At 40.8% G+C, this 26480-nt stretch overlaps 1 long non-coding RNA gene across 1 annotated transcript in view; it reads right to left on the bottom strand.

Annotated features, from left to right (window-relative positions):
* Positions 1 to 11221: 11221 nt before the first annotated feature.
* Positions 11222 to 26480, bottom strand: part of LOC144242591 (uncharacterized) — a 302240-nt gene continuing 286981 nt past the window's right edge. The window contains exons 3-4 of the long non-coding RNA XR_013338388.1: positions 15205 to 15354; positions 11222 to 12652 (exon numbers count right to left, since the gene is read on the bottom strand). This is a non-coding gene — a long non-coding RNA (uncharacterized LOC144242591). The remainder of the gene's footprint in view (positions 12653 to 15204; positions 15355 to 26480) is intronic.

Here is a 26480-nt window from a genome sequence, read left to right on the forward strand (position 1 = left end):
TTGGAATTTGCTTTCTGCAAAGCCATATACTGGACGGTGACAATATAATTAATCTTTAAAGTTATATATAAACCAAGGAAATGGCTAAGATCGGAAAAGCTCTCAACAAGTCTTGTTAATGCGTTTACTTGCTGTAAAATTTTAGATATGAGAACTAAACTTTTTTCTCTCTTCCCTTATTTCTCTTTTATTTCTATTTTTCCTTTCCTTTTTTTCCCGCCCCCCTCTCTACATTTATTTGAAGTCATTTTATGTGTCCGGTATCAGGTGTTGTTTAGCAGACTACCTCAGAACATGCTGGCTTAAAATAACAAATTTCCTCATGCCTCTAGGATGACTGGGGCTCAGCTACCTGGCTCTTCTGCTGGTCTCAGGCAGTATCGCTCATATGGTTGCTGTCAAATGACATTTGGGGGTTGGAATAACCTACACAGGTCTACTCACAGGTCTAGGTCAGTGGTGGGGATGGCTTGAAGGTTGGAAACGGTCTCTCTCTGTGTCTCTCTCTCTTTCTCTCACTCCACCTAGCTAGTTTGGTCATTTTTACATGGCAGCTGGCTTCCAAGAATGAGTCCAATCAGCAAGAACTCTCTAAAATCTCCTGTATATGCTGTGTTGGTTAATATCCCATCGGCCAAGCCCACAGTCAATGTGGGAGGCGACCACACGGTCATTATTACTAAGGGGAGCGTGAGCTAATAAACTTAGATCCATGATGCTATATCAGAAGGAAACCCTGTTTTTGTCCTTATATCAAACATGTATTTACAGAATTTATTGCAAATAGATGTAAAATTCAGAGCCATTGTTCAGTCATGAGAACAGATGCATTCAGCTAATGGATTCATTTTTTTGTTGTTGCTTTATTTCATATTTGCTTGTAACATTTCATAGATTGTAACATTTTGATGCTGAAGAGAGCACAAGGCAAGGACCAGGCATCCCACATTCATCCCTAAAGGTCCACAAGATTTTCACTCACTCAGCTCTCAGAATTCACTTGAAGGTTCAATTGGGAGATGGTAATCACACAGGAGGCCTGGTCAAGTGCATCAAAGTTCCATTGCTTCTACCACTTACATTGAGAAAGAATTTGCTTCTTGGTGTCTTGATTTTGCTCGCCCATCCTTCATGTTTGCAGACACAAATCTTGGACACCATCTATTCATCATTTCAGGGGATGCCTTTGACATGCATTTGCCTTTGGCTATCTCCTAGGGTTAGGCTAACTCGCTGACACCTCACTCAAACTGTAGCACCTAATATAGTACCTGGCACATAGCATGTGCTCAATAAAAATTCTTCCCTGAATAAGTAAAATGTCAGGCACAACAGCTCAGTATATATTGACTTTTCTCACTGGTCCAACTTAGGGAGTTTTTAAAAATTTTAACCCATAAAACCTACTTTGACAATATTGTGTTTCGGGTAAAAGCTAGCATAGGCCTTTCTCTATGACAGAATGAGGCAGAACTCTGGAAAACCTTCAACCACACAATATTTCTTCCCACACAAAAATTTTCCCTTTGTCATCAGTTAAAGTTATTAAAAATAATCAAGTAAAAAAAATTTGCTAAAATAAAAAAAAGTCACCCAAATTCAGAACCTGAAGAAAACATGGTGACTTGGTCTCTGCTATTAACTGCCTCCTATTTAAGGTCATTGTAAGTGGTTACTGTACAAAGAAATTGCTAACAACCATGGTTTTTACCTGTGACTCTGAAACATGCTGATAAAATGCTCTCTCATTTCCCTCTCTTTCTTGGACCATTAGTGTTATTCTGCTCTATTTGGAGCTGAGCTCGAACCAAATCAATAAGGTCGTTTATTTTAAAGAAAACAGATTTAAGAAACAACAGACTTGACTATTCTGATAAAACAGCGAGCTCAAAGTATGAATGCCGTGTTGAGTGAAGAATTTGATTTATATGCCATGCAGAAAAATCCAGTAAGCAGAAATGGGGGTTTTTATTGTCTTGTCTATAAATGACTGTCCATAAATATAAAATTATTATTTATTAAAATAAATTTAGCATTTTATTATAAATATGGCCATTGTAAATAACAGTCCTTTATTATCTTCTACTCACAATGCTGCCTTTTAAATTTTAATCACCTCTGTAAAGTAGCTGCCTCAGTTTGCCAAGATTTACATAAAAATAAGTATCCAGTTATGAGTCCAATTTATGCTTTACAAATTACTCACCATGTAAAAAGCTTTTGTTTGCAAGAGGGAAGAGTACTAAAGGAGCAAGGGGGGAAATATCATGTCTCAAATACCATCTGGTGTCAGGAATGATCAACCTGGCTTGAGCTATCAATATCTACATCACACTGTGTCTTCTACATGCAGAGTATTAGCACTGCAAGTTGAGAAAAGCTGGGTTCTTTTATGGAAAGGCTGGGCTGTGTCCTATGAAAGGCAACTAGGGATGATGGGAACTTCTCACTGCAAAATATCTCCCCTACCCAGATACCAAGGTATTTGGGATTTTTGACCTCCTTCCTTTTTTCTTTCTTTCTTTTTTTTTTTTCCTTTCCTCCTGGAAACAGAGGAAGCACGCAAATCATCTTGGGAAAGGAGGCATCAAATCAAATGAACAGTAAAGTACTGATGAGATTTTCCCCTCCCAAGTGGGAAATTGCAAGGCCATGGCAATACAAGAAAGCCCACAGAAGGAGGAAAGAAAAGAAAGTTCTAGAAAAATCTGACTGAGGCCACAGTAAAGAGGCCAAGGCTACTGGTGACAAGTTGGGCCGTCCACATGGTTTTGCCAAAGCTGTCCCTGCAAACCTGTGATCACTGGGGATACCACTTTGCTGAGGCGTGACAGCAGACAAAGGAATGTGACATGAAAGAGCCAGTGCGTAGCAACATTCCTCAAACACTGGCATGTTTTGCTGATACACCAAGAGAAGGACGTGAGACTTTTAAGCCCTGAGCTTTGATCTCAGAGTAACTCTAAGCAACTCCAGTCATGGCATTCATCCTCGTAGGCACAGGGAACAGGGGTCGCTGGTGCCGGATTCATCTGGAGAATTCCCGTCAGCCACCATATAAGACCTCCTTGTGATTACAGCAGCCACGAAGTGCTTTCTTCATAAATCATAATTGTTAACCTTTATGGAATCAATTATTAGGAACTATCTCTGAGTTCGTAAAATTCAATCAGCAATTATTTCTGCACTGGACCCATTCCTTCCTCCTCCCTTTTCTCTTCAAAGATATCGAATCTCTATAGATAGTATGGACATGGATATGAGTATAGACATAGATATTATATATCAGTATAAACTAATGAACTGACTTACATTGTTTATTACTGTAACTAATACACTAATGAATATGGATGAAGAATTTATTTCCTCTCTTAGCATTTGTAGTTTGTATCAGTTGGGCTTCAACCAGGAAAACAGAAACCAATTTCAGTATATAAAAAGAGGATTTTAGCGGCGCCTGGGTGGTTCAGTCAGTTAAGTGTCAGACTTCGGCTCGGGTCATCATCTCACGGTTCGTGAGTTCTAGCCCCACATCAGGCTCTCTGCTGTCGGCATAGAGTCCACTTTGGATCCTCTGTACCCTCCCTCGCCCCCACCCCTCTCTTGCTCTCTCTCTCTCTCAAAAATAAACATTAAAAAATGGTGGATATTAATGTAGATAATTGGTTAACTGGTTCTAAGAGTTATAAAAGATCTGTAAAGAGCTAGCAGAAATGTAGAGATAAGCAGCCGTAAACTCTACAATCCCTATGCTGCAGGGCAGGTGTTACTAAAGCCTAGAGGCTGGGATCCCCCACCTGGGCTTGATCCCGTAGGCCTGGTTCTGGAGCTGGAGTCTAAAAGGAGAGGAAGCTGTGGCTGGAGATGCAGCCCGATGTTGGGAAGAAGGAGAGATCCCTTGACTTCTGCCNCTGTCGGCATAGAGTCCACTTTGGATCCTCTGTACCCTCCCTCGCCCCCACCCCTCTCTTGCTCTCTCTCTCTCTCTCTCAAAAATAAACATTAAAAAATGGTGGATATCAATGTAGATAATTGGTTAACTGGTTCTAAGAGTTATAAAAGATCTGTAAAGAGCTAGCAGAAATGTAGAGATAAGCAGCCGTAAACTCTACAATCCCTATGCTGCAGGGCAGGTGTTACTAAAGCCTAGAGGCTGGGATCCCCCACCTGGGCTTGATCCCGTAGGCCTGGTTCTGGAGCTGGAGTCTAAAAGGAGAGGAAGCTGTGGCTGGAGATGCAGCCCGATGTTGGGAAGAAGGAGAGATCCCTTGACTTCTGCCTTCCTTCCACCTTATAATTTCCCACCAGTGCCTCCACTGAGAGGGAGCTGGGACCCTCAGACACAGGAGTTTGGAAACAGCTTCAAAGGTCTGTGGGCCCACCCCAGCCTAGCAGATGGAGAAGAACAGACCAGATGGCAGCAAGACCCAAGTGTGGCACAATGAATGATGTTTTGTGCAGTTTGTTCCGAAGCACAAAAGGTCTTGTGGATCCTACCTGTAGGTTCTGACGTTGACGTTTTGATCTGCTTCAACAGACCTGGTAAGTGTGGAAAGAGCCCAATTTCAACGAGGACCCATAGCACCCAGGCCACACGGCCGAACGGTGGCTGAGTGGGCCAGCCACCTGCACACTGTGAAGTCCCCTAGCTTCAGTGTCCAACGGCCCTGTCCACCACCCTGGGCAATTCAGCACTCTGCCCATGATTTGTAAGGTGGGCTTAATGTTCCCTGGTCTCTTCTGGGTCTCCACACTCAGTTCTCATTTCTAGAAATGCTCTCCTCTCTATGCACAGCTTTGGCTTCTCTGCTATGTGCCTCTGAGGGTACTACCCTCCCTTTACTCCTCAACTATAGTGAGTTGAAGAATGCCCCCCCCCCCCCCCCCCCCCNGACCGTGATCGTCCCTGGAAATAGGGTCTTTGCTGATGTGATCAAGGTGAGTGTGGAGATAAGATTATATTGGATTTGGGTGAGCCCTAAACCCAATCAGAGTGTCCTTATAAGAGACAGAGAAGGACACAGAAACACAGAGAAGGAGATGTGAAGGCAGAGGGAGAGACTGAATGATGTATCTACAAGCCAAGGAACGCGATGACTCCTGGGAGCCACCACAGGCTGCAAGAGGCAAGAAACGGCTCCTCCCTAGAGCTTCAGAGAGAGCACAGCGCTGCTCACACTTTGGTTTCAAGACTTTTAGTCTCCGGAACTGTGAGAGTATAAATTTCTGTCCTTTTAAGCTCCCCAGTTTATGGGAATTCGCTAGGGTAGCCCTCGGGGACAACAACAAAGTGCGAACACAAGGCTTTGGGCTGAATGCCCCTTGGACTGAAGCTATGGGGAGAGCTAGAGGCGGATTTACCACGAAGCTAGAGAAGCTAAGGCTTCAGGGACCCTCACTTGCAGAGACCTCTTTGAAGGCCCTGGCAATGTGCTCACATCATCATATTTTTTTAATTAAATAAAATTAATAAGTTTGAATTATTTAAAATATTAAAATATAAGCTATCTTATTAACAACAAAGACTGCTGACCCTTATCCACTCCAGCACAGTTGCCCACAAATCAGGAGCGATCCCAGTGCCTGTGGGTGTTTTTAGATCCAACTAAGGTGGCATTACTGGGGGGCTTAGTTTGTGTTTAGAGGAATTCGGCGTATGTGGTCCACAGGGACTTAAGGGTTTAGTTCAGTGATTGCTGGAGGTCGCCGACTTGGACTGGCTCCCAGGTTCCTCCTACAGGGGTTGTCTAGTGAAATGCATTTACCATACAGCACAGACACTGCACGGATGTGACTGACGAAGGAGAAACAGTAAAGAGAATGAAGCCAGAAGCTTAGACTGAGCAAAATCTAATCATCAGATGTTCTCACTGACCACGGATCAAAACAGAAGTGATCTGGGGCGCCTGGGTGGCTCCGTAGGTTAAGCATCCAGCTTCAGCTCAGGTCATGATCCTGCGGTTCCTGAGTTTGAAGCCCTGCGTCTGTCTCCGGCCATACCACCCTGAGTGCACCCGCTCTCGTCTGAAGCCCCGCGTCTGGCTCTGTGCTGACAGCTCAGCTCTCTCTGGCGTTACCACCCTTCTCCCTACCTCCCTTCCTTCTCAGTTGGTGGAAGAAGCCATTTCTCTTCGATTTTGTTTTGCAAACTAACCGATTCAAATCCCAACCCATATCAGGTTCAAGGCCTATTTTTTATAGCCCAGAATCCATTGAAAGAATTTTTTTTTATCAGAAAAACCACCCTCCTTTCATCTGCAACTTTTGAAACATACAGAACGAGCCGTCTTTGAGGCAGAGTTGAAGTAGAAACCCAGCTGTTCACTGAACAGTTACAGCCCAGCTTCCATGGTATGGACTTGACCCTGAGACATGGTGGCCACTCCAAGGTTGAAATTTTGTAGTATCCCACTTCCCAGGGTTAGGGTTTCACTCTCACTTTTGCTTCTCTAGCCTGGATCTAGTCTCTGAACTCTAGACCTTTATATCCAACTGCCTCCCTTGGGCTGAGATATGCATCCCAACTGAGTTATACCAAATGGAAAGAAAATGAAAACCCTAGTTTTCATTTCTAGACCTGGTCCAGGGCTTTTTGCCCTTTCTGGAATGGAGATGGCCACCAGGGTGACCTTAAAATCCATGCGTCACAAGTGGTATCAGTCTGGGTCCTTGAACAACTATGCGGATGAGGTTTGCTCTGTTAACCAGTTCACCTGCCCAGTGCTATTACGTGTGAGTGTATTAAGCCATTGAAATTTGGGGTTTTACTTCTTAGAACAGCTAGAATGACCCTAGTTAATATGACGGTTTTCTGTTTGGTAACACTGAATTCCTAGATAGGGCCCTTCCTTTCTCAAACTCACCTCTGTACGTAGAAGCAGGTTGATAAAATATTTCTTCTCTCCCTCGATAGAATGAGCCAGAAAGAGTTTAGTTAATTAACTAATTAATGTTGATTCTCTTAAAGTAATAATTATAATTATATAAAACCATTAAAACTAATGTTACTAATGAATTCTTACTCTGTGCCAGGCTCTATTCAAAGTCCTTTACATGTACTCTGCCATTGAACGCTACAGTTGCTCCAGTATCGTCTCCATTTTGCAGCTGAAGAAATTGAGGCACAGAGGAAATAAATTGGGATCTTGAGGAGAGCCAGAGGCAAACCCTCAGACAGCCCAGTACTGAGGCCCATATATAAAGCTCAGGTCAGTACCACATCTACAAACTTGTACTTAGATTGCATGTGACATGCTCCTGTCCTGTCTCCCACATTCAAATAAATACTCCAATATAGCTTCTTGGCCCTGGTGAGCTCCTCAGCCACGTTATTATGCCGAATAACCCATGGCCCAGAGATTGCCATGGATCCTTGGTTTCTCATGTTATTTTATTCATGTGTAAAACAGAACCCAAGGAACCTGACTCCCTACCTCAGCAAGAAGAAATGAGCTAATGTTTTTAAGGCCAATGGAGCTCCATGGAATGTGGGGTTAGGTAAATAGGAGCTTTATTAATTATGCCACTTAATAAGCCCCCTCAGTCTTCACTTTCCACCAAGCAGCACGAATAGGCTACAGTCTCCCCGTGTTCATGTCTCCCACAGGCAGGCTGCCCATTTTAACTTGGATGGTGTCTCTGGAATGTCAGCAGAGGGGCTGAAGTGACTGAAGGATGGATCTGGGCACAGGATGTAATGAAGGCACTGATTTAACAAAGATGAGTTCCACTTGTTAAGCCTATTTGTAGGGTTCAGCAACACAGGCTGAGCTCATTTCTTGCTTCTGTAGGAGCTTGAGGGACTTGTATTTCCTGCACTAGACCACTCAGGACAGCCCCTTTACAGGGAGGAAAAGAAGGTGGTTTCTCCATTTTGTTCTGCCCTTCAAAGGGACCCATTTTTACTGGGCCATGGAGTAATGGCTTAAAGATGTCTATATCATAACTCACTTGTTCTTAAAGCTTTTCTCTTCCTCCCCTTTCTCTGTTGAATCATGTTAAGGCCCCAAAGACACTTACCTCACCAGGCACCAGTAGTTCCCAGGCCAATGGCCAATTCTGCCTCCCCCTCCGCTGACCAGCTGCATTCATACACTCTCTTCTCCTTGAACCACTTCTTTTGTGTCAAGATTCTATTCATTCTCTTTTCCCAATGGCCACTTTGTCTCCCTTTTCCAGACTTTTCTCAGATCCATGACCTTTAAATATTAGAGGGCTCCAAGGGTTAATGCCCACCCAATTTTCTCATGTCTAGAATCCCACTCTAGATGGTCTCATCCAGAACAGTAGCTTTAAATGTTATATGTCATCTTTATGCCATGGGCTCTCATATTTGCAGCTCCATTCTTAACTTACTCTCTGAACTCCAGACTCTTATGTAACCAACTTAACATCTCTCTTTGGTTGAAACATGCATCTCAAACCCGTCCAAAATGGAAATCTCATCATCATCTCCAGACTATGCCACCCACTATCTTCCTCATCTCAACATTGTGCAAGGTGTTCAGGTCCCAGACCTTGGAATCATTTTGAGTCTCTCTCTCTCTCTCTTTTTGTTTTTACACTCTGTATCCAAATCCCACTGGCACTATCCTCAAAATATCTTCAGAATGCAACAATTTCTCCCCACCTCTGCACTAGTTCCTTGGTCTGAACCAAGCTCACCTGGGTTATTACATTAGCCTCCTAGCTAGTCTCTCAGCCTTCACAACTGCCCTCAACAGGCCATTCCCAACAGAGCAGTCAGGGATTCTTTGAAAATTTAAGTTAGATCATATCAGTCTTCCGCCAAAAATCCCCCAAAGCCTTCTCAAATCGTGCAGAATACAACTCAAATTTGTGATCTAGGCTTACAGCGTGCCCTACCTCACTCACCTCATCTCCCTCTCATTCTTGCTCTCTCGCTACCATGGCCTCCTTTATAATCCTTACATGCCCAGCATGCTCTTGCCTCAGGGCCCTTGACTTATTCTTTCCTCTGCCTCAAATGATCTTTCACCAGATGTCCTCAGTGCTAATTCTTTCTCTTTATTCTGGTCCTTGCTTGAAAACCATCACTTAAGAGAAGGCTTCCTTGGTCGTCATACCCAATAATGCATTCTTTCCATCAATCTATCAATCTCTATGCTCTCACCCTGCTTTATTTTTCCTTAGCATTTTATAAAAACCTGATATCATATTAAGCACTTATTTATTTTTTTAATTATTTTTTTCCTTGAAATAGAAAATATAATTTCACTTAAAAAGGAGTCTTTTCAGGGTTCCTGGTTGGTTCAGTAGGTTCAGCATCTGACTTGGTTTTGACTCATGATCTCACAATTTCAGGAGTGCAGGCACTATGCTGATGATGCAGAGCCTGCTTGGGATTCTCTCTCTGCCCCTTTCCCTACTTGCACTGTCTCCGTCTCTCTCAAAATAAACAAATAAACTTATATTTTAAAAAAGGAGACTTTTCTGCTTTCTGCACCACTGTGCCTACATGTGAGTTGCGACAAATACATGTTGAATTAATAAATAAATTTCTTCTGATTAGAAGTTAAAATGTGTATGTGAACAGTGTGTGCCTATGTGTGTGTGTGCCTATGTGTGTGTGTGTGTGTTTGCATATTGTCAACTGACTCATTAAAGGCTGTTTGGATGGGAGTTTATATTTTATTTCCTTCTTCAAAAGTCAGTGTCTTTTTCACTGTACCCTTTCTGTCATCATGGCCCCAGGGAAAGAAGCAGAATAAATTTGCTTCTGGAAAGAGAGGACACGGTGGAGGGTACACTATTGTGGCACAAAAAGAGTAAAGAAAAGCCCATCCTCCTTGGTCCAAGACAATTTTAGGGAACAAAAGGGAGAAAAAAAGATATAGAGAAAATATCAAACACAAAGATGTCAGGCTCACCCCATATCTCCCTCCCACCTCAGTAGAAATCACAGAAATTCTGAGTACAGGAAGTTTTCCCTTGTTGCTTATCAGATATTCTGAGAGAAGACCATTTCATACAGTCACCTCCTACCTTCTCTGTACCATCTAGGAATCAATACAATTGTTGGTATGGCATGATTAGGAGGGAAACAGGTTGAAATTAGTGCCCAGAACCAGGTTTCCCTATTCCGCTTAGTTTCCTATGCCTTCAAAAATATCTACGAGTTCCAGTTTGCTCTCTGGAGGGACAGAGAAGGAAAGTGATGGTGTTTCTGGCTGGTGAGATTATTGCTGAAGTGGCTCTGTTGTCACAACCTGCTGAGGGGGTTACCCCGTCTAAGTATCACATGAAAATCACTTTCAGATGTCAGAGACAAAGAGGATGAGCAAAAGCTGAGCTGGGACTGGGTCACCTGAGATGACCATCAGGTCCTCGTTCAGCCCATCTCGGCAGGAGATGCCAGCGGGACAAGCAGTGACCAATAGAGCAATCAGGCCATCACAACAGAGACCAACTATGACCCACAAGCTAGCCCATGACCCCTTCTCCTGCTAGTACAATGATAAGGTGAGCTCACACATTCATTTACCCAGAGGTGATATTTGAGACATTTAACAATGATATGACCCCAGGTAGTGACACTATTCATAAGATAGGTTAATTACTTTTTCCCTGCCCGGAGGTCACATAGATATTTTCCTATATTGGTTTTATATTATATAAACTTTAGTTTATTCCTTTCATCCAGGTGTATTTCATCAATATACCTGTAATTGACTTTTGTATATGGTGTGAGGTAGGGATCCAACTTAATATTTTCCCCATTATTGACCCATAAAACTTCCAAAAGTTCCTACAGTTTTCACAATGCAAAGAGTGAGGTTTCCGGTAATAGAAAAGGTTGGTGGGATGTTAGTAGCAATTTGTACATATGGATTATTTGTAAGTCAGGTTTGTCACCTGGATGCCTATCTCTTTTATTGTCCTTTAATGCTCTGTGCTTTCACCTTTTGATCTCCAGGATCAAGTTTGTAATAAGTTGACAGACTAAGTAAAGTATATTGGCTGGTGCTGCAACACCCGGACATATCATTTGTCCAAATTCCTCGATGAAACTAAAATCGAAAATAACTCTGCCTCAGTATATGACACATTTTGCTTCCCACATTACTTTGATAGAAAGCAAGCCCAAGGCAGAAAAACTATGTATCAGCAAGAGTGAAAATGAAATCTATAAAGTCTGACACTCTTAAGAATTTCTTTACACGGAGGGCATACATTTTGTGAGTAAACAATAAGCATTTATTCGGCATCTCTGAAATGAATTTTAAGTTTACAAAGCTTTTTAAAAATGGCAAAATCCCTAGTTCTCTGCAATAGGCAAACCAGAAATTCACTTAATTTGTTACTCATCGTTTTGGCCTATAAACTCAAATACTTATTAACGCTGTAAATATGCCTTTTTACTGGCTGTCTGACAGCTCCCATGCTTTCTGCGCTGTCTCCTTAAACATTTATGAGTGTTCATGAATATGCAAATACACAATCTAATGTCTGCAAATGGTTGCAAGTACAAATGCTATGTTAATATTTCATACAGTGATGGGAGCAAATCAACAATCATAAATTTTGAACAAATATGTTGCCTCATTAATAACTAATGAAGCAGTGCACAGAGTTGAGGATTTGGCATTTAATACTAGAAGTAGTGTTTAAATAGAGCCTATTGGGCAAGGCCACAGCTTCCAAAAATTTCACTAAGATCTGATCCCTCCAGGGTGGTTTCTGTCTGGAGATGGGGGAGTTATTTGAGAACAGAGGGCTTTATAATACTTGCTTTAAAAATGGAAATATCTTTACATGGTAGGAATAAAAATAATTCTTAGGACTAATGAACTGTCCTAAAAGTGGACCTTCCTTCATGCACAAGAAGAGTGTTTGATTGGTGTTTCCCCTTTCCTGAGAGCTGAAGATAGGTAATATCTGCTGAAAAGAGCTTCCATACTTAATAGAAACAAACAGAAATGGAGGCATAGAAGGAATTTGATGGGTTAACCCTTTGAGCTACTCACGGACCCGAAAAAAGTGAAGTGATTTGCCTTTGGTTGCCAGGCCTGTCCCAGTACCCATAGCTCTTGGTTCACGTTCTCCATCCTTCCAAACTTCGCCATGCTGCCACCTCTCCGGGGCACCAATTTTTTAAGGCATCCAGTGTCCCAAATTAATCAAATACTAAAGCGAAAATTCACCCTCATTCTATGTCTAAGAGATGATGTTAAAACTTTATAATACAGTAAAATATTAACACATTCAAATGCCACTTTATATTTCTGGGTGTCCACATATTCACTTATCAATTGGATTCAGATCCTTTTCATCTCCCCCATTTTGAAACTCTCAGTGGGCTCTTTTTCAGCTTCTCTGAATTATCATACAGAGAATCATGACAGTTTCATGGGCCTATCAGAGTAGGGTGTGTAGTAGACTGGGTACTGGCTGCTTGGTATATCCTGGGAGATTCTCTTCAAAAATAAATCCTTGATGTCAGCCTAATTATCATTTGTGTTCTCTTCATGGGAATCATCACAAGACTTTGAGTAGCAGTAGTACTTTACCATTTCTTGAGTGCTTTTTTATATATTATTTTATTCCATCTTCACAAGTTGCTCCATAAATAGGTATAATTATCCACATTTTACAGATGAAAAACTCCATCTGAGAGAAGTTAAGTCATTTGCTAAAAGAGAAGAAAAAAATCTGGTTATCTGAATGTGTGAAAGTTGGGTTTTATTATTATATACAGCTTTATAAAATAGTCTCTTAAAAATATCCTTGACTTTTAAAAATGGGCTCCTTTGCCATTTATGTACCTGCACTAATTTACTTGCGTTTCTTTTATTCAGATTCCGTTTTCAGTTAGCTTAACTTTTTTCATTGCTCAAGTCCCTATCCAGGTAGAAAATAAAGCACTTACGGGTTGGCAATCAATTTTTTTGCTCAGTGGTAGGTAATCTATCAAAGCACCTCTTTGTAACAATCTTTGTGATGATTCAGCTCGTGTGTGTCTTGGTTATAGTGAGGATTACAGGAGTCTACACATGTGATATAAGGCCTGGAGCTAAACACACACACACACACACACACACACACACACACACACACATTAATACACGGAAGATCAGGGACATCCAAATAAGACTGGTGGATTGTATCAGTGCTCATTTCCTGGTTGTTGTATTCAACCACCTTTATGCAAGGTGTTCCCATTGAGGGAAACTAAGTAAAAGGTATATAGGATCTCTCCATAACATTTCTTACAACTATATGTTAATACACAGGCATCCCCAAATTAAACTACAACTTGCAAAACCACAGTTGAAATACAATTAGGGGTGCCTGGGTGGCTCAGTCAGTTAAGCGTCCGACTTTGGCTCAGGTCAAGATCTTGCAGTTCCTGAGTTTGAGCTCTGCATCCGGCTCTGTGCTGACAGCTTGGAACCTGGAGCCTGCTTCGAATTCTGTGTCTCCCTTTCTCTCTGCTCCTCCCCCACTCATACTCTTGCTCCTCAAAAATAAATAAGCATTAAAAAAAAGTAATAGAAAAATAAAATACAATTAAATTATTTTTAAAAAAGCCCTTTCTGGCTAGTTGATATGGAGTTGTTCATACAATTGTTTTGGACACTTGGGGTCCAGAAGAATATAATGGGTATTTCAATATTTTTTTTGCTCTGACTTTGAGCTATTGTATCCACGGAGTGTAGCTGGGGGTGGTGGACAGGTTACTGGGTGCAGGTACTTGGACACTAACTGAACCTTTCTATTCTCTAGCAATGTTGTTTTGAGCAAGTCATTTTCTGCTTGGAGCCTGATTTCTCTTTTATAAAATACTATAATGTGATTAGCATAGAGCTAGTTCTTAGTACACAGTGGAGCACCTCCTTCCCCTCTCTACTAGTCTTCCAGCTTTACCTCACTCACCATGTCCATAGTACATATTTCTTTTACTTTCCTTCATAAACATTTTTGATTTGTCTTTTTAAAAAATTTTGTATTATGGAAAAACTGAAGCATATGCAAGAAAGAATATTTTAATGATTCCTCAACAATTATCAGCTCAGGGCCAATCTGGTTTTCTCTATACCTCCACCTGCTTCCCACCCCCACCCCAACCCTTAATCACTTTGAAGCAAATCTCCAACATCATAGCATTTCATCTGTAAATATTTTAGAATGTGTTTCTGAAAGAAACAAGCACAGAAACAACATCACAACACTATTACCATATCCGAAACATTAACAATTCTTTAATATCATCAAATATTCAGTGTTCAAATTCCCCTGATGTCTCATGATTTTTTAAAATAGATTGTTCAAATCATTACCCGAATGAGATCAGGACAGATATTTCTGACATGTATTTTTTTTCCTTGGTGATTCAGAATCTCTCTTTACCCAGCATTCCAAACCACACTCACTCCATGGGTCAAAGTTGCCATGTGGGGAAAGTGAAAACCAATCTGCTTTCCCCAGACTAGAGTTCTGATAAGTCCACTTAAAGCAATGGTTTCTAATTGAGTTTTAAGTCATCATTGAGTATCAGTCAAAAAGCTAAGTATTTTTCCCTTCCTATAATTAAGCTTTCATTTATTTCAAAAATATTAAGATTTCATAAAAATATACGAGACATTTTATATAATTCTATGTGTTTTATTTAAAATATATTTTGAAAATAAAGGTCATATTTGAAATTTAGGCTTCTATGCAAACTGGCTAACATGAGGGTAGTTGGGCACCCGCCGACCCGGGTTTAAATCAAAGCTACATGACTTAAAACATGTCTTGATCCTCTTGAGCTTTAACTACTTCATCTATTTATCATATAGAGATGAAAGAATATGTCTCTGAAAGGACCATGTGAAGATCAAATGAACTAATTTAAGTAATTGATAATAATTATAAGCAATTAATAATAATGAAAAATAATTGGCTTCATAACCAACAAGGAGTTAGTATTTATAAATTATATTTACTATTTTATTTACTCTGTTGCCATAACCCTACATTGCCATCAAGCTTTTTTTTTTTCTTTTTTTTTTTTTTCAAATTCCAGATTGCTAATTCTAGGAGTCTCCACTTGTCTGAAGGTCTGACTTCTGGAAACCTCAATTATTCTGAACGTAGACATTGTCCTGATAATTACAGGTGCGGCGAGGGGTGGGGGGGCGGCGAAGAAGTTGACTTGCAAGCAAACAAGTTTTCCAAGATTCAGAATGGAGTTCCCCTTACCTTGAGAATGGCTGGAGCTGCTGATCAGAGAGAAGCCACAGGAGCGTTAAGAAAGCATGGCGTCCTAAGGCCTCTCAGAGTGGGACGAATGGGATTTCTACCCCCTCTGAGGGCATCTCTATGTTACAGAAGAACCAGGAAATGATGTTCCTAGGATAACCCAAGGGGATATTAAAAACATTCAAAAACACTGAAAAAGAAGTGAATTGTCCATTACTCTTAAAACTAGAGGGCAAGCTGTAAGGTACTTCTTCACTTAGGATAAAACCACACACACAATGGAACAGCACTTCTCATTTAGATAAATGTTTCAGAGAGCTTCAGAAGACTTTTTGTATGTCCGTCCCCCTCCCCCTCATACTTTCTGGCACTTTGCCAGCAGCAGGATCCACACTATGAGGAATTTGGTGCTTTCAGAGGGTCTGAAAAGGTAAGGTTTTTGGCCCACATTCTAAGCTTCTGTCTTTATGTCCTATTACGAGCACCGTCTTCTTTAAATGTGGCCACTCAGCATCTTCTGTAGTTTTCCATTTCCGAAATCCTCTGGGGTAGAATCGAATGGAGTCATGCTTGGCCCATTGGCGGAGCAAAGTTATGAAAGAAAGAAAAGAACACTGAGCCAGGAGAGGGCAGGAAATTCTTTCTAGCGCCAAGAACACGGCTTAGTCACATAAGCCAAAAACTGAGTCTGGGCAAATGGGCCTCACTACGCCTGAGTGGAATGGAACAGAGAAGAGATGGAGTTTGGTGAAGTTAAGACCAAACCCCCTCTTGGACCTGAAATTGCCCAGGAATCTTGAAAACAGATTGTGTTAGGAAAGCAGGGTATCTAAGCCAAGAGCTGCCTGAACCAGCCCAGGCCAGGGAGCCAGCCAATCTGTACAGGGTTTTTTTTTCCTCCCCTCTAATGATGTTGTTTGGGACTCTGGTCTGACATAAGGCCTGGTGGGTGGCAATGGGAGATGAGGACGGGAGAGCTTTGGGATTTTTCACATCAGAGTGAGAAAGAACAAAACGTGGACGCCAAAGGTAGCGAGTGAACAGAGGACAGTAACATTTCTATAAGGCACAGACTGACCATTTCCCTGAATGTAAGGCGAGGGGGGCGGTATGTTCAGAATTACCAGGGACTCTGATGAGACCACAGGGCCGAACACCACTGGTGAAGACCTTTTCATCTCTGCCCTTCAACAGGATGAATCCTCATTTTGAAATTGTAGACCCCATGACCCCACCTCCTCTACTTTCCCCCCAAAGATTTCCCAGGCTTACTGATTATGCCTAAAGCTTAAGCCGCCAGAGAATTAAAAAAAAAAAACAAAAACAAAAAGAGTAGGAAATAACCAAAAAGAGCATCTCCTTTCCCTTTGATTCTTCCTTCTGTTTCCAACGTCTTCACTTCCACAATGGGTCTCCAATTAATCCATTCTCAATTGTTCTCTGAATTGCTCAAATCTTTCCTTCACTGTGAAGTACCAACTTGTTCCTTCCCTGGAAATCTGAGAAAGTTTTCTTATGCTAGACTAAACCTGTGTGTCTTTTACAAGAGGTGGTTTTTTCCCTTCATAAACTAAACAAAATAAACTGAACCACCACGGCACAAAATGATTAGAATAGAAAGTCTGAAAATGATCCTTAATTTAGTAGCCAGGCAGCAGATAAGGAGGAATTTCCTAAGGGAAAACAATCCAGAGGGCATACACTGTTGTTTTATAATCCAGATGGTGTCTTTTGGGGCCAAGAAGGTCCAATTTACTCTGCTGTAGTTGAACTTACTATGAAGTACAGTAGTGACCAAAAGAGAAAGAAAGAAACAAAGAAACAAAGAAAGAAAAAAAAACAAAAAGAGAGAAAGAAAGGGGAAAAAAAGAAAGGGAAAGGAAAAAGAAGAAAAAGTGGATGTAATTTCCAGGGTACTTATGATGATTAGGTCAGTGGGAGCAGCTGAAAATGAAAAAATCTAGAACAACATCTGCCCACCTAACATGCCTTGACGCCCCCCCTCCCTTCCAGCCAGGAATGCCCTTCCCCCTTACATTTTACTGCTGCTTCTCCCACCCACCATCCCATGCAGGATGACAAAGACTTTTTCAGACGTGGAATCTGGCTGACCAGGTTTGGAGAGTGGGCTCCTCCGCTGACTAGGCTCCTTTCCCTGGTGCCTGCTGCCTTCTTTGTAGAATGGGATTAAGAAGGACTCCCTGAATGGGTAGTTATAATTGTTAAACTGGAACGTAGTAAGTGATTAAATAACAGTAGCCATTATTATATACAGCAATGATCTTGTTAAGACAGATTATTTAGCACCTCATACCAACTCGAGAGTGATATTCAAAGTATTTAATACAAGCCCGGGCATGGGTTCCATCCCATCAGAGCCAACTGTGACCTTGTCCCTGAACAGAGGCCCCTGGTATGGCCGGCGATACTTCCTCAGTTCCTAGATTGTGGCACCAGAGTGGGGGTGGGGGTGGGGGTCTTGAGGGAAGATTTGAAGTGTAGATCTTAGGGGAGTTCTTATACTACTCAAAGGAGAAGCACTGAAATGTTTTTATTGCAAATATCTCTGTAGCAGTGAAAACAGATAAAATATCAATCCTGCCTATAATGCCTGTCCTAGTACTTTTTATGTTATCTGCACATGATTTATATTCTCAAAGAGCTCACAAGCTAACAATCAAATATGAAATTAATCTTGTGCTTCTCACTCTCCAAATAATAGAACCAACTATCAGAGGTGTTCAGGAAACATTTACCGATCGATTGTTAAATAGGAGATACTATTATACATTACTTCCATTCAACACTCATATTTTGACAATTTTTAAGAAGGGGTTTGTGGTGGTTTAATACACAGGACAATGGGTGTCTTGGAATCACATAGGTCAAGGGTAATAACACAAGATCCCAGTACTAAGATGTGGGGCACCAAGTCATGGTTGGTATACAACAGAGCCCAGAGCTTTGGGACAACCCAAGCAAAACGGGAAGCTGATTGAGTGCCCAGATTCAATTATTAGGAAATACACAAGTGCACAAATATTTTCCTCTAAGAGGAAATTGCTGTCCTGGTAATTATGTGGGCATTGTCTCCGAGAGCTGGCTTTTCTCTCCCTTTCCATCTTATCGCTCCATGACCTTCCACCCTTTGGAGTCTTTGCAGAGTTGGCCCTCTGCCTGGAGTCCTCTTTCCTCCTGTTCTGCCTCCATCACACAGCTCAAATTCACCCCCATCTCTCATCACATCCACACACGAGTCCACCTATACCCATTACACTCATTAGAGGTCAGCACTCAATTCAGGAAATTTATTCCTTCTGCTTTCTCTCCCTAATCTCTATCTGGATTTTTTTCTCTTTTTGATGGAAATTCATGTAAAGAGTCTGTTGGGTTTTGATTTTGCTTCTCCCCAAGGAGAAAGTAGCCTTTTGGAGTTCTCCTCTCTGTAACACATACTGTTCTCCAGGAGGACATCGGCTTACCCGTCAGTGAATTAGAAAAAGTTCCGCAGAAGTAATAACTAACTTAGAGACCTTAGGGCCAAATGGCTCCATGTTCTCCTTCCTTCCAGGAAGACAGCACTCCCTGCCAGCACACATGGCTAAGGGACAGTTGTGCAGCGGGAATCTTTGTCCACTTCAAAACCTTCACATCCCTTGGTAAAGCTCCAAATCCCAGATCCCTGGGGCCAATCCTCAGCCTAGGCTCACAATGGGAAGTGATACACACAAGCCATCCTTAGTTCCTCCAGGAGAATGCTGTCTCATTCCTTTACACTTAGATAACTTTCTTATTAGGCATGCAACTTCATAACGGGAATCTTCACCTGCATGTCTAACTCCCAGGATAATGAGATCTGAGTCATCTGTATATTGCTAGCTTATCATTTGCCTATCAGTGCTCCAAAAATTTCTTTTAGATGAATCAGTGGAAGAATATACAGCAGAAAGTTTTCTTGGATCCCCACCATTTTCCTGATGAGCCCCATGTTACTGACAATAGTCACAAGAACTGCAGTTTATGGCTAAAGTGTTTCTGCTCACCAGGCAAACTGTTAGATCAGGAGACTCTGGATAGACATTTCTGGGGGGTACAAGCTGGAGTCAGGCCTACACAGGATATCCAGCCGGTCGTTGGGTCAAATTTTGTTAAAAGGGAGAGAATGTCTCTTTATAAGCAAGTTAATTAGAAATAAATCATTGTGAGGGGTGCCTGGGTGGCTCAGTTGGTTAAGCGTCTGACTTTGGCTCAGGTCATGATCTCATGGCTGAAGGGTTCAAGCCCCACATTGGGCTCTGTCCTGACAGCTCAGATCCTGGGGTCTGCTTCAGATTCTGTATCACCCTCTCTCTGCCCCTCACTCCCTCTCTCTCTTAAAAGGAAATAAACATTAAAAAAACCTTTTTTTAAAATAAATAAATCATTGTACAAGGTTGGGGTATTCCTCTTAGGGAAGGCTTTTAAAACTCTGGGTTAACTTTTATTCCTTGACTTATGCCATGTCTCCAATGCTCTCCAAAATGGTGGTGCTACAAGCCAGAGAAATTGCTCACACAGGGCCACATTTGGAACAAGAGTTGTGCCCAAGTTTGCAGATCCCGTGTGCCCTGGTAGTTAGATCAAGGCCCATTCCCTTACATATCTGAATGTATATCGGTTAAAAAGTATTGCTTCATTTGAGAGTAAGTTCTCTTGATAACTTTTCTAGCCTTTATCAACCAAAAGAAGAGGGAAAGCAATCTTGAAGATTGCCTAGATGAGGTACATTTCAATGTATTACCTTTTTAAAAGCTTCTCCCAGAAGATAGCCAGACTTGAGCATATTGAACCACAGAAGCCATTCATTACACGTTCAGAGAGGTCTTCCCTCTGGTTTAATCCTCCTGGTCTACCAGTTTCTCCATCCCAATTTTTTTATATTTTATTGTTTTTAAATATTTTTTATTTATTTCTAGGAGAGAGAGAGAGAGCGTGAGCAGGGGAGGGTCAGAGAGAGAGGGAGTCACAGACTGAAACAGGCTCCAGGCTCTGAGCCGGCAGTCAGCACAGAGCCCGACGCGGGGCTCGAACCCACGAACCGCGAGATCATGACCTAAACGAAAGTCGGACGCTTAACCAACTAAGCCACCCAGGCGCCCCTTCATCCCAATTTTTTTAAACAAACTAAGAGAATGCATTTTTAGTGGGAAAATTATCATTGTAAGCTTCACCTCTTCATTCTGGAGAGTAGTAAACAGAGAAGAGATAATAATTAAATAAGAATAAACAGTAACCACTATAGAAACATTTTCATTTGAAGTGAAAGTAAAGTTGGTCCTAAACATTTCTCAAGGACCAAAATGGTGTCTGGCACATAGCACGAAATATGTACGTGAATAGATAAACCTAATGGGCTACAACTGAACAGTATTGAACTGTGATTATCCAATGATATGACCCAATGGCTAGCTTTAGAAAAGTAGCTTATAAAAATTAAATTCTCTCTGAGGTCTTATGATGAATACGCATCCGTAAATCTCTACCTCACTTTGACATTTCTGAGCCTTGCGTTTCCCAGGTTTAAGAGATTCCAAGTCCAGATTAACTTTCTGATGAATTTGTAGGCTTTTTATTGGTAGAATTATACAAAAAGAGAGGCCATTGTAATGATAATGAAGCCTACACTTGGGTTCCTATTGTGCACTTGTCCCTGTATAACTTTGAAATATAGGTTTGACAATAGAACTCCCCTATGACCCAGCAATAGCACTGCTAGGAATTTACCCAAGGGATACAGAAATGCTGATGCATAGGAGCACATGTACCCCAATGTTCATAGCAGCACTCTCCACAATAGCTAAAACATGGAAAGAGCCTAAGTGTCCATCAACAGACGAATGGATCAAGAAGATGTGGTTTATCTATACCATGGAATACTACATGGCAATGAGAAACAATGAAATCTGGCCATGTGTAGCAACATGGATGGACCTTGAGGGTGTTATGCTGAGCGAAATAAGTCAGGCAGAGAAGGACAAATATCATATGTTTGCACGGATAGGAGGATTAGGAGGAACTTAACGGAGGACCATGGGGGAGAAGAAGGGGGGAAATGGTGGGGGAAAGGGAGAGAGGCAAACCATGAGAGACTCTTGAATGCTGAGAAACACACAGGACTGATGGATGTGCGGGGGGAGGGGGGAGATGGGCATGGAAGAGGGCACTTGTGGGGATGAGCACTGGGTGTTATATGGAAACCAACTTGACAATAAACTATTTGTAAGAAAAATTTTTAAAAATAAATAAATGGCAATTAATAGCTACAGCAATCACCCATTTGCATCTTGAAATAAATGTAAAATTGTTATCTGGGGATAAAAAAAGAAATATAGGTTTGAGTGTCCACTGTTTTGTGGGAGGCTAATTCAGAGAATTGGGGGCTAAATCTTAATTTTAATTTCTATATATCTTCAACATGAAACCTGTGCTCTTTTCTCTGTATTTGCACCAACCAGACAAATGTCTTCTTTGAATGAGTCAAATTAAGAATGAAAGTCATTGTTAGGTTAGAGTGTGCAATCCCCAGGTGTTTTAGACATCGTCCTACTGATACTGAAACTGAACTAAAATAAGCTCACCCTTACATCTACCAAAGCTACCCCACTGTCCAGTCATTGAACATCAAAAAAAAAAATCTGACACCTTAAAATGCTAAATGAAAGGAAATGAGTCTCTTAAAACACAGATCTCTTACGAACAAATAGTGTTAAAGCTCATGTGGAAGGTTATCAATTTAGAATATTTTCCTTGAATTCTTTATCCTGACTCATCCAAGGAAAAGCTTTTTTTATGGAGTCTCTTCCATGTGGTCCTTAGAATCAAAACCAAATGAAATTATCTATCTTTTAAATTTAAAAACGAATGGTTCTATGGCTGCTGATTACCCAACACCACTTGAACAGAACAGGTCTAGACAGTCATGACTCACTAAGTGTCTGATGAAGGCAAAAGTTGATAAAGAACCTGCTGACTGTAAAGAGAATTGGCTTCTTCAGCTGGTGAGCACAGAATCTGATGTGGCTAGATCAGCAGGACAGGGATTTTTACGGCATCACACTGTAGGCCCTGAAGACAGAACTATGAAATCAGGAGGGTGTCAACTGGCATAATTTATAGATATATAGAACCCAGTGGATTACTCATATTCTGATGTTGCTTAATGAAGAATTTTGATGAAAAAAAAATCATAGGATTTAGTAAATTGGTGTGAAGCAAGAATGAGTCCAGGTTTCCTACCATAGACAATTGGATGGGTAGGGCCATCAACCCTCAATGATATGGCATTTGTTAATGGTGAAATAAATAAAATAAAATAAACTGGAAGCTTACTCTTTAGAACAAATAAAAACAAAATTAGACATATATAGTAAAAACATGGAAATATATTATTAGGGCCTTTATCTAAATCAGAAATAATGGAGATAATTGAACCGTGAGTAGATTAATGTGAGTTTTAATTCCAGGGGTATTTCTCTAGGATAATAGAAGAAAGACTTCTTATCCTTCAGCAGATGCCATGCTGACCCATGTGCAATTTTTACGATTCAAAGTAGACCAGTCAGCATGCCTCCAGCAATGGGCTACTACTACTTAGGAAAACACATTTGTAACTCTTAGAAGTTCCCCTAACATCACCTCAGGTTGAAATTTAAAGATAAAACCTTTTGGAATCCATTTATATCCTTTGTCATTCCCTTGTTAGGTTGTTTGTTTGCTTGATAGATATTTTAGAATTTTATCAAGGAAGATATCTATGACCATAATCAATCGAAATCGTTAAGTACCGTAAGTATTGGGATTGGAGGAACCATAAGTTTTCTTTGAACTTCTGTGTGTCTGGTACTGAAGGACAATAATCTTTGTAACTTTCAAAATATTTATTTTCAGTGTCCCATACTTTAACATCAACCATCTGCTTTTCTTAAAGTGTTATTTGTTAGGTTTCTCTTGATGAAGCCATAAGCTATATCAGCATTCCCTTTCTATCTCTTGTATTCCTTAGAGCAAAGAATGAGACAAGCAATTTATGAAATTGGTACCATCTACAGCTTAACACTGTTTAGAGAAATGGGAAAGATTTTCAGACTAGTGTGTTTCAGAAAAAGTTATCAAAGGAAGAAAGAGAGAAAAGAGAGAAGCATGAACGTATAGGAAATTGCCAACTAAACTATGAATATTGAAGAGCAGGGGGGAAAAAGTATCCAAATGTTCATTTTCAGGGTCATAAATCAGAAGATTAAGAGGGGAAAGTGTAACTGTGAAAGGAATTTAGTAAAAGGGAGCTTTTAAAAAGGACACTAAACTGCTCATGTAAAGGAGTCTGTAAGAAAGTCTTGGGTACCAATCATTTCTTCTAAAATAAGAGAAGGAAGCTTGTATATTTGTATTGCAAAAATATTTACGGTAAAAAGTGCCTCCAGGAAACTAAATCGGAAATGGGTAAAGTATGACTTGTGTGCTTTTTATGCTTTTTAAATGTGTAGATTTAAAGCAATATTGGTTTTAAACAAGACAGTTGCCCTAGGCAATTCTTGAGACTGTGCCTCTATCGCAAATATCAAGTGGTAGATAAAAGCAATTATCAGGGAAATCATGCGTCTTATATTAATAGAGCACAAACCTTTAGGGCAAGTCTTTGTAGAGTCAGAGTATGTAGTCATTGCCTTGTCCCAGTGTGGTTTGGAAGGAGTCAAAAGACTTCATCTACCCCCAAACATCTCCCTTACTGAATTGGAATCAACACCCTGGAGGACCACTCTTTTTAATCAAAATATGTTTTGAGAGCTCCTGCTAGAATGTACATCTGCTAACCAGGAGGGAAGTATGACAATACAAAATTACCTGTTATTGCATTCACTTGATCTGATAAAAACCTTAGGTAGCCTGGAACTCTGGGTGCAGAATCCAGAGGGTCTAGTACTAGAATAAAACCATTTTACAGAGAAAGGGTATTTACAGAGTTACAGACCTGAGGGAACTGCTCAGAGAGGAAAAAGCTTGGATCCTTACCTCAGATGAGGCTCCATTAGGACACAAAACATCAGAGGAAAAGAGCCCAATAGAAATATGTGGGGTGATAAATACACACTTTGTTTTTTAAATAATCTTCTCCAGCGGTATCCCCACTAGACTTTCTGGAACTTTATTCTCAGCTTTTCACTATAAAACAAGCTTTGGAATAATTTGTCTGTCTTGGTCCTCATCCAAATATATTCTACTACTGTAGTATTATGAAGACTTTGAAGCAGTTCTACTAATTAGACACTTCCTTGTGCTAGGTAATTTGAACCATCTCTGAGATCTAACATTCCAGGGGACCTAAGTTCACCTGCTATCAACCTCCCTCTCCTCCCCATCCCCTACACATTCACACAAAAAGGATTAATGAAAGACCAATAAATAAAAAGATATGGTCATTCAGTGGCCAAGTAACTAATTGGCCTCATTGGACACACAGAGAAGAGCTTTATAAAGGAACGCCAAGATATGGTCTAATCAGGAACCTACATTCCAACTTAGAAATGATGACAGGAAACAAAATATGGGCTTTTCCACGCTGGTGACTTCAGCAAGGGCTGCTAGTACACGAGTCCACTTCCTCAAGAAGTCAAAGAACTGTTTTGCTCCTTGACTCTGCCTTGAATAGCCTTATCACTTTCCTTTCATCAGTGAAAAAAAAAAATTCAACGTCTTAGTATGTGCCTTGGAGCACTGTATTTGGGGAAGAGTGGTGTGATCTTCCAAAGGCAGATTTGGCAGGCAGTCAACCTTGGGGACGGGAACATGTGTTCACTGTTGGTAACCCAGATTGGCCAGGGGTTTTGTGGGCTCGCCAGTCCTCCCTGACTCTCACTTCCAGCAGATGGGAGCGACTAGAGCAATTCGAGGCTTGTGATGAACCCTTCATTGAAATATTTGAGCAAGAATGAAAATGATGAAGTCTGAACTTTGACCATTATTCATTACCTTTGTGTGATTTAGTAGAGATTCTTCTAGTATAATAACTGTAACACAGACATCCTTGATTTAACATTTTCTCTTTAGGGACTGGTAACTCTGACATTGTTCCTTAGTAACCAGCCAAGTTCACTGGTAGCATCATGGTTACCTGGAGTAGAATTTCTGGAGGAAGAGGACAAGATAGTCACAAATGTGTGTGAGAGCAACACTTTCTTAGCTATGTCTTGATTGGGGTGAATTGACTTGATATCATTTCATCAATGTTGAAGCAAACATCAGTGCAAATCCATCCCCAACTCTCTGCCAACATGTAACACTTTTTATTCATCCCAGTGGATTATTTTAGAAAAATAGAGACATATAGTTTCATCTCAGGTAGCTTACCAAAAATAAAAAAATTGGGTGTCTTTTGAAGGCCTGCTATGGAATGAAACTTGTTAGAAGTGAATCTCTTTATTTGAACTTCGTTGGAAGCTCCACAATCCCATTGTGACAGCTCCTAACACTTAGGAGAGATACTGAGCAGGAAAGAAGGCTGTGGGTTTTTAATCTTATTTATTCCCCTCCCCTCCTTTCCGTTGTTGAATTCTATTTGTATTGCAGAGATTGAGTTCTCAGTTCAAGTACATTCTTGTTAATAAAACAGGCGTGGGTCTATCCCTGCACATATTCCTCGCAGATAAAAAACCAGTCTGCCTACTAAATACCCATTTTTCTTTCTTCTTGGCATTCCTTCAGCAAAGGACAGTTCACAGCAGGGTGAAATGCTGCCGTAAATGTCAGAGGAAATGGAAAGAGGTCAAGGGGACGGCTCCTTTGAACTTATTGGTTAGTTTAAATTGACCAAAGCTGCAGCAAACAATTCCATCATTAATCTTAAGGGGAAGGGGGGGGTGGAGAAAAAGATGGTGACAAATAGCAAGATTTGCTTAAAAAAATACCAACACCTGTCAAAATGTCTCCCTCTGCCTGCCTGAAGAGTACAGGTTTGGAGGAGGTATGTGAAATTTCTCCAGTGTGGCAGATTGGATCCATTTTTGTTTTTTTGTTTTTTTTTTTTAAAGGAAACTTTCCCCAGCCTAACCTAATAGGGTGGTGGGACTGTTTATGTACATCAGTTTCACCTCTTGACACCATGTGTCACAGAACAAACTGGGCCTTTCCCTCAGTCATTTTTAAATTTCTTACTTTGCATTGTCACTGGCTTTTTGCGATTGCATTTAAGTGTAGCTAAAAAAAAAAAAAAAAAAAAAAAAAAAAAAAAAAAAAAAAAATCA

Source organism: Crocuta crocuta, unplaced genomic scaffold (genome assembly GCF_008692635.1).
Source record: "Crocuta crocuta isolate KB4526 unplaced genomic scaffold, BGI_CrCroc_1.0 scaffold36, whole genome shotgun sequence".
NCBI lineage: Eukaryota > Metazoa > Chordata > Mammalia > Carnivora > Hyaenidae > Crocuta > Crocuta crocuta.